Raw genomic sequence first — 7,156 nt, forward strand, 5'->3', positions numbered from 1 at the left:
ATTTTTATCCAAAAGCCCAGAGTGACTGTTGACATTCAACAGTGTTCCACAAACATTTTCCGATTGCTTACTAGGTGCATAATCTGAATGAAGCGCTAGGGTAAGATCAATGATGTGGAAGACAGGATCTTAACCTGGGAAATTAGATTCTTAAGTAGGGATGTCTGTGTTGGTGGGGGGATGGTCTTTAAACGAGGGGAGCATCTTTAAATTACATGTTTGTGTAGGGATGGGTGTTTGGGGTGGGGTGCGGAATCCATTGCCTCTATGCCCTCTAAATTTACAAATCCCAATTTAAGGAATAAGCTATGCAATGTTGACTCAATAGTTCAAATTGTCTATGAGCTTTGTTACTACATTCTAGGGGGAGAGCTGTAATACAGTATGAGTCAAGTAAAGAAGCCATATTACTGGAATATTTCTTTAAGAAATTGAAATCAGGAAATAGCCAGTTGGTGGCACAAACATAAAGATGGGGGATATTTGTCTCATTTTATCATGGGAGGAACTTACAACTAGATTATGTCAAGAGCAGGAAGGAGAAAATGGCCAAAGGCCCCAGTATGAAAGAAGATGATGGAAATGGCAGCTTTCACATGTGAGACATCTGGATAAAGAGCATCCAATCCTAGGTCTAAGGTTTTAACTTAACTAAATTTTATCTCTACCCTCCTATTTTTACTAATAACAACTAATGTACGTACTACCATACTGCCAACTTTACCATCAATTTAATTAATGGTACTAGATTTTAAACATTATGCATTAAGAAAAAACTTCATATTGAAACCAAAAGAACTTATAAATTGAATTAACTTAGTTTATTTATTAATACTTATAATTAAAAAAACTCCAAATAAATGACAATCTACACTTTCTAAATGATAAGGTGAGTAAGGTTTCAGAGTGAAGGCACTTTATTCAACCACCATTTCCCTCTCTCTCCATATACACACATACATACATAATATATCTCCATATATATTACATATATTATGTATATAGTCATTTAAGAATTACCTTGAAGGGAACTTTAAGAAACAAACAATAGCAAATAATTGTTCAAATTATTTTTGTAAATAAATAAGTAAATTGTTTTACTTATTATAATTAGGTAATAATACTTGCTACACGTGTAACTGATAAACACCATTCTCAAAAGAGCACATCTTTAAGACACAATTGTCATTATGTCAACTGAATATAGGTTCATAAATTCTATTTTGGGAAATGATAAAAGTAACAGTATTCATACTTTTATGGAAATTAAAAAGAGAAAGCACAGGTTGCTAGACAGAACTTTAGCTATAAGACATTTGTTTTTGTATCTGTCTGTTAAGACTTTAAAAACATTTTTATAGCCAGGTGACTATCCCATATGTTTGCTTCATCTCTTAAGAGTGTGTGACAGGGGTAATATTTTGCAAATATTTAAGGGAATTTTTCCCCTCCAAGGTCCATTTTGAAGCATAATGCCCTAGGAAAGAGGGAAGTGGTTAGTGCTAGAAAGTCATTGATCAGCTTTGAATTACATGAACTAAGTTTTAGGCCCTTTAGCAATATAATTTGGTTATAAAAGACAGGAATTAAAAATTATTATAGCTACAGATTAAGATATAAAAAACTGGGCTTAGAGTATTAGGCCTGGGAATTGTATGAAAGAGAATGCCCTGAGGGGTTGGGAAGAAGAATAACAGAAGTCAGTGGAAAAAGTCAGCTGCCGGGCTTCCCTGGTGGCGCAGTGGTTGAGAATCTGCCTGCTAATGCAGGGAACACGGGTTCGAGCCCTGGTCTGGGAAGATCCCACATGCCATGGAGCAACTGGGCCCGTGAGCCACAACTACTGAGCCTGCGCGTCTGGAGCCTGTGCTCCGCAACGTGGGGTGGGCCGCGATGGTGGGGGGCCTGCGCGCCGTGGTGGGGAGTGGCCCCCGCTTGCCGCAACTGGAGAAGGCCCTCGCACAGAAGCGAAAACCCAACACAGCCAAAAATAAATAAAATAAATAAATTAAAAAAAAAAAAGAAAAAAAAGTCAGCTGCCAATCTCAACAGGGGTGGGTATGTGTGTGTTGGGGTAAGAGTGAGAGTAGGTGGAGGGATGGATTGAAACAATGAGCTGGGTTTGGGAAGACTGAGAACATCTAGGGTGTGTGTGTGTGTGTGTGTGTGTGTGTGTGTGTGTGTGTGTGTGTAGTAGTAGTAGTAGTAGTATGCTTACTTCTGAAATAGTGTTAGGGAGGTACAGGCTAGTAGGAAACTTGAGTTTCTAGCTTAGTGCCCTAAAACACGATAAGTAATATGCAGAGGTGCCAGTGGAAGACAGGTAAATGAACTGGAGGTAATGCCCTGGTTCTCAAGGGGTAAAGATATATAATGAATATAGGAATTTGTGTTTACCCTTAGAGAATGGTCACAAAAGAAAGGCAGAATACTAGTGGATACAAAGAGGGTGCAGAATCAATGACTTCAAGACTGGAAGCAAATAGAACCAAGGACTCTAGTGGGAGGGACCAACATGATACCTTCCATTAAAAAAAAATCCAATAGGTCCAGCACAACTCAGTGATTACCAACAGGTGATCAACAGTGGCCACACTACAGAAGTGACCAGCAAGAATCCAGGGGACATTGTATTGATTCAAGGTCTCCATCTTTTGTCATCAGACACAAGGTTACATAAGCTTCACTTTCCTCAAACACTCATATACATTTGTGGAGAGAAATAGGTGATGGGTAGAAAACTGAAATGCTAAACATTTTATCCTTAATAGTGACCAAAGTAGCCTTAACATTCCTCTCACCTTGACTAGACTTCAGACAGATTTCTGCTGGACTTTAAGTCCCTGACCTCCCTTTTTTTAGAGCATTTACTTCAGAAAACTTTCATTTGTAAATTCTTTCACTGCCCCTTTGAGATGCAAATTTTCTCACAGAATCTTGCCAGTTTTACAACCTAGTAATATCTTTCTCAAGAACCTGCTAGCCATCCCTTTGAAATAGAATCAAGAAAGATATTGCTCCTATCTCCCAGTTTTTGTGGCAGCTGGTGCCTAACTTTGATAATCACTAAATAGTAAACATAAATGGTCTAATTGCAGTGACCAATCTTATCCTTAAGGTCCTCCAGTACTTTCCAACTAGCTTACCAAAGGATTCAAAACTCCCACCTTTTGTTCCAGTATAGTTGAGGTCACTCTCTCTCCCCTGCTGTAATGTCTTGAATAGACTTCTTTGCCTGTTTACTCTGCCAGTGCAATTTTTCTTTGGCGATATATACCATTTATCTAAAAAGACTTTATTAAATCAGACTAAGTGAGTTTATGAAGGTATGCTTCCGCCCCCCCCCCCCCCCCCCCCCACGCCGCCGTGATTAGGGGAGTAGTGGCTAGCAAGTGACTGGATCATTTATAGAGAGAACATACTTCAATATTTTGCACATCCAAGTCTAATATAAATTTGCAACCAACTATGAGTGTGATTGATACTATTGTTTAAGATGCAAAACTGCGTAGTTAATGTCAGATCCTTTTCAATCTGAAGAGCTTATGAAAATAATAAAAAAAATTAAAAAGGTTTCAACCTCTGATATTAAAGTGAACTAGAGAGGGCTGAGATAGGCAGAGTTTTAAGAATGACCCCAATGACCTTTGCCCTTGCATAATTCCCTCTCTTGTGAATATGTCATGTTATATGGCAAAAGAGATTTTGCACATGTAATTAACGTTACTAATCAGTTGACTGGGTTAATAAAAAGGAGATAATTTGGGTCATCCTAATCTAATCTCACAAGTCCTTTAAAAGCATAGTTTTCTTTGTCTGGTGGCAGAAGGAGAGGCCAGGGTTAAAACGTGATTCTCTTGCTGGCCTTGAAGATGGAGGGGGCCATGTGATAAAGCAGTGGTGGTGGTGGTGGTGGGGGCTCTGGAAGAAGACAGCAGCCTCTGACTAATAGCCAGAAAGGAAATGGGGACCTTAGACGTACAGCAACAAAGAACTGGATTTTGCCAGCAACCTTAATGAGTTTGAAATCAGATTCTTCCCCAGAGCTTCCAGATAAAACTACAGCCTAGCTGATACCTTGATTTTGGCCTTGTAATATCCTGAGCAGAGAACCTAGTCAGGTCTGCCTCAGCTTCTGACCTATAGACCTGTAAACTAATAAATGGGTGGTGTTTTAAGCCACTAAGTTTGTGGTCATTTTTTACACAGTAATAGAAAATGAATTGGCAAATTTCAACAAACTACCAGGAGTATATGGATGGAAAGTACTGACTGGTGAAAAGGGGGATAAGTGAAGGTATAAACATGGAACAGTTTACTCCTTGTTATCTGCCAGCATTGGGTTGGACAATAGAATCACTCTGGCTGATTCTAAGTATAAAGAAATTTATTATAGCATATAAGTTAGCTTAAAGAATATTTAGAAAGGCCACAGAATCAAGGTTTGATCCCACTCTAAAGTGAGGCACTCAGGAAAACTGTTCACTCCATGAGATTTTTCCTTTGGAAATCCCTCCCAGTCACTCTAGAAGCTAAGGATTAGATATCAGTACCTCCACTATTATTGCTACAGAAAAACCAAAGGACTTTTAAACTGTGATTGCTAGTTGGGCTGGGTGGTCTCAAAAGCTTCACTTCTGCCTTTCAAGTCTTGGCAGAAGCTAGTCATGGGTTTACAATCTAGAGGCCAAAAGAAAAAAAAAATCTCAGAAATATGGAAAGGGGGTATTAACAAATTGGAAAGCTACCAAAATGGGTAAGAGGAGAGAGGTAAAATGGTTTGGCCAGTCAAAAGTAACATTCGGAGAATAAGAAAGAGCTTTTCAGTATTAAAAATGATTGTCAAATAAAAAGTTCAATAGAAGTTTTGAAAGATGAAGTCAATAATCCAGAATATAAAGCAGAAAGGAAGCAAGATGATGAATATTAAAAAGAAAGAAAGAAAGAGGGTTAATCTAAGATGGACAAATTCAGACTATTAAGATTTCCAAAGGGCAGAATGAAGGTGAGGAAATTATCAAAGATTTACTAAAAGATATTTCCTAAAACAAAGGGGGAGAACTTACCTTCACGTGGAAAGACCTTATCAAGTGCTGAGTAAAGATGAATGAATAATGATTTATATCATACCTAGATATTTGGCTAATAAATTTCAGAACATTGAAGAGAATGAGAAAAACCTAACTGTTTACACTATGGGAAAAATAGGTACAAAAAGGCAAAAATCAGATAAGCATCCAATTTTTCATTTACATCAGGGGATGCTAAAAGACAGGGAGGGGTTCTGAGGGAAAATGACACCAACACTAGAAATTTATATCTAGCTAAGTTATCATACAAATATAAGGACACATAGGATTTAGAAAGCTTACCTCCCATGCATGATTAATGAATAAGGCACTAGAGGATGTCTACCAGATAAACCAGGGTTGTTTAAATTTGTATTTATGTATTATTATTTTTTATTGTTTAATTTTATGCTTAAATGGTTTCTATTAATCAACGCCTGTCCTTTTATATCCCAGCTTATTGTGTGATTCACCAACTACTTGGTACAATAAACCCTCTTGTCTTAATTAGCTTGAGTGAGTCTCTGCTTTTTTGTTACCAAATGAGGTAACTTTTTTGTAAGTAAAATGAGGCTCTTCATGAACTTAGTGGTTGTCGAGATATAGAAGAAAGAATGGGTCTCAAGCATAGAATCAAAATGCCTTAGAAACCAATGAGATATGGATGATAGCAAGAGGGAAGAGTCAAAGATGAGTCTCAAACCCTTGGGAGAGGTAACACAGAAGAAAGAATAGAGTTGAGCAGAAAGATCTTGAGTCCAGATTTAAACATGTCAAGTACAGGTTTAAACATGTTAAGACTGTAGTGCCTGTGGGACATTCAATGAAGATGCATATTAAAAAGTTGGATACATTAGTTTGGACTCATCTTAATGCAATATTCTTTTTTCCCCCAGAAATAAGACTTAATTGTCATGAAACATTTTTATGTTGAATTATTTATAACTAAGGATTTTGACAGTGATTTGATCGGCAAATTGACATAGTAAGAGTACATCCAACTAATATAGCAACATACCATTATTAATTAAGCTTTCATTCTTTTAAAATAATCATATTATTTTAATACATACTATTTGACCTTCTGAACTTTGAGCACAGAATTGTAATTCATAAAACTTGAATATTTTATTCATTTGATAGTATATTTCTTACTATAAGTCAATAAATTATAATACTTTTTTATACAGGAGTCCTTTGTGAAATTTTTTGTTAGTGTGAGCTAGTTGCCAAAGGACTGAGCAATTCTGAGCCACCAATTAAATTATGTTTCTAGAGGCACAATCTTGAGGAATCAGTCATGAGCTTATGATGCCTCCAAGGTGATTCAGGTGTGGACGTGGACAGCTGGACTCTGTAAATATCATCTTTAGTTCTGTTGCACTGAAACACTTATAAACTGATATCTGTAATATATTTTGGCTTTCCTTCTCAGGGCCCTAAGTGGCAAAAAAAAAAAAAAAAATCTACTAGCTGAATAGAATACAAGGTTGCTGCTTGATAAATGAAACATATGACTCTCACTAAGCTACCTTCCAAAACCCCAGTAACGTTATAGTAAAGGAATGTTTTAAAAGGGATGAACCCACAAGTACAAAAGGATGAGAGTGGACACAACAGCAACATAATTTTGGAAAATGGTAGCTGTCATAGCCAGCTGGTGATAGCTGTATATTGAACCTGTGTTGCAAAATGTGAGAACCAGTCCAGTTTACCTTGAAGAATTCCAAAAGAGCCTAAGGATTAATGGGATCAACTACCTCTGGCAGTTGGAAGATGCAGTGGGATGATATTCTAAAATAAGAAAAATTGATTAAAAGCTGCTTAGGAAGGAGTTATATCCCCAGTTCCCCTTCCTCATTCTGAACATTTAGACAACTTCCTCCACCCAGGTAAATCAGCAGAGATTTATTCTCTGCAGGAGGTAAAACAGAAGGGATCTACATTGGGGGACCCCAAGAATAATCAAGGGTGGTGCTATCATACTGAAAAGAGAGGTATTAAGTAAGCATATATGTCTTAGAGGCTGAATCCCAGTCCCTTACTCTATCCACAACTAGATTACTGTGGTCAGATATTTACTTTCC

At 37.3% G+C, this 7,156-nt stretch overlaps 1 long non-coding RNA gene across 1 annotated transcript; it reads left to right on the forward strand.

Moving 5' to 3' along the window:
• Nucleotides 1–1,643: 1,643 nt before the first annotated feature.
• On the forward strand, nucleotides 1,644–6,589 carry LOC309663232. Its single transcript, XR_014265162.1, has 3 exons — nucleotides 1,644–1,733; nucleotides 2,053–2,162; nucleotides 2,198–6,589. It is a non-coding gene; the product is annotated as an uncharacterized lncRNA (long non-coding RNA).
• Nucleotides 6,590–7,156: the final 567 nt, after the last annotated feature.

Source organism: Balaenoptera physalus (assembly GCF_965194825.1).
Source record: "Balaenoptera physalus genome assembly, chromosome: 6".
In the NCBI taxonomy this organism is placed as follows: Eukaryota; Metazoa; Chordata; class Mammalia; order Artiodactyla; family Balaenopteridae; genus Balaenoptera; species Balaenoptera physalus.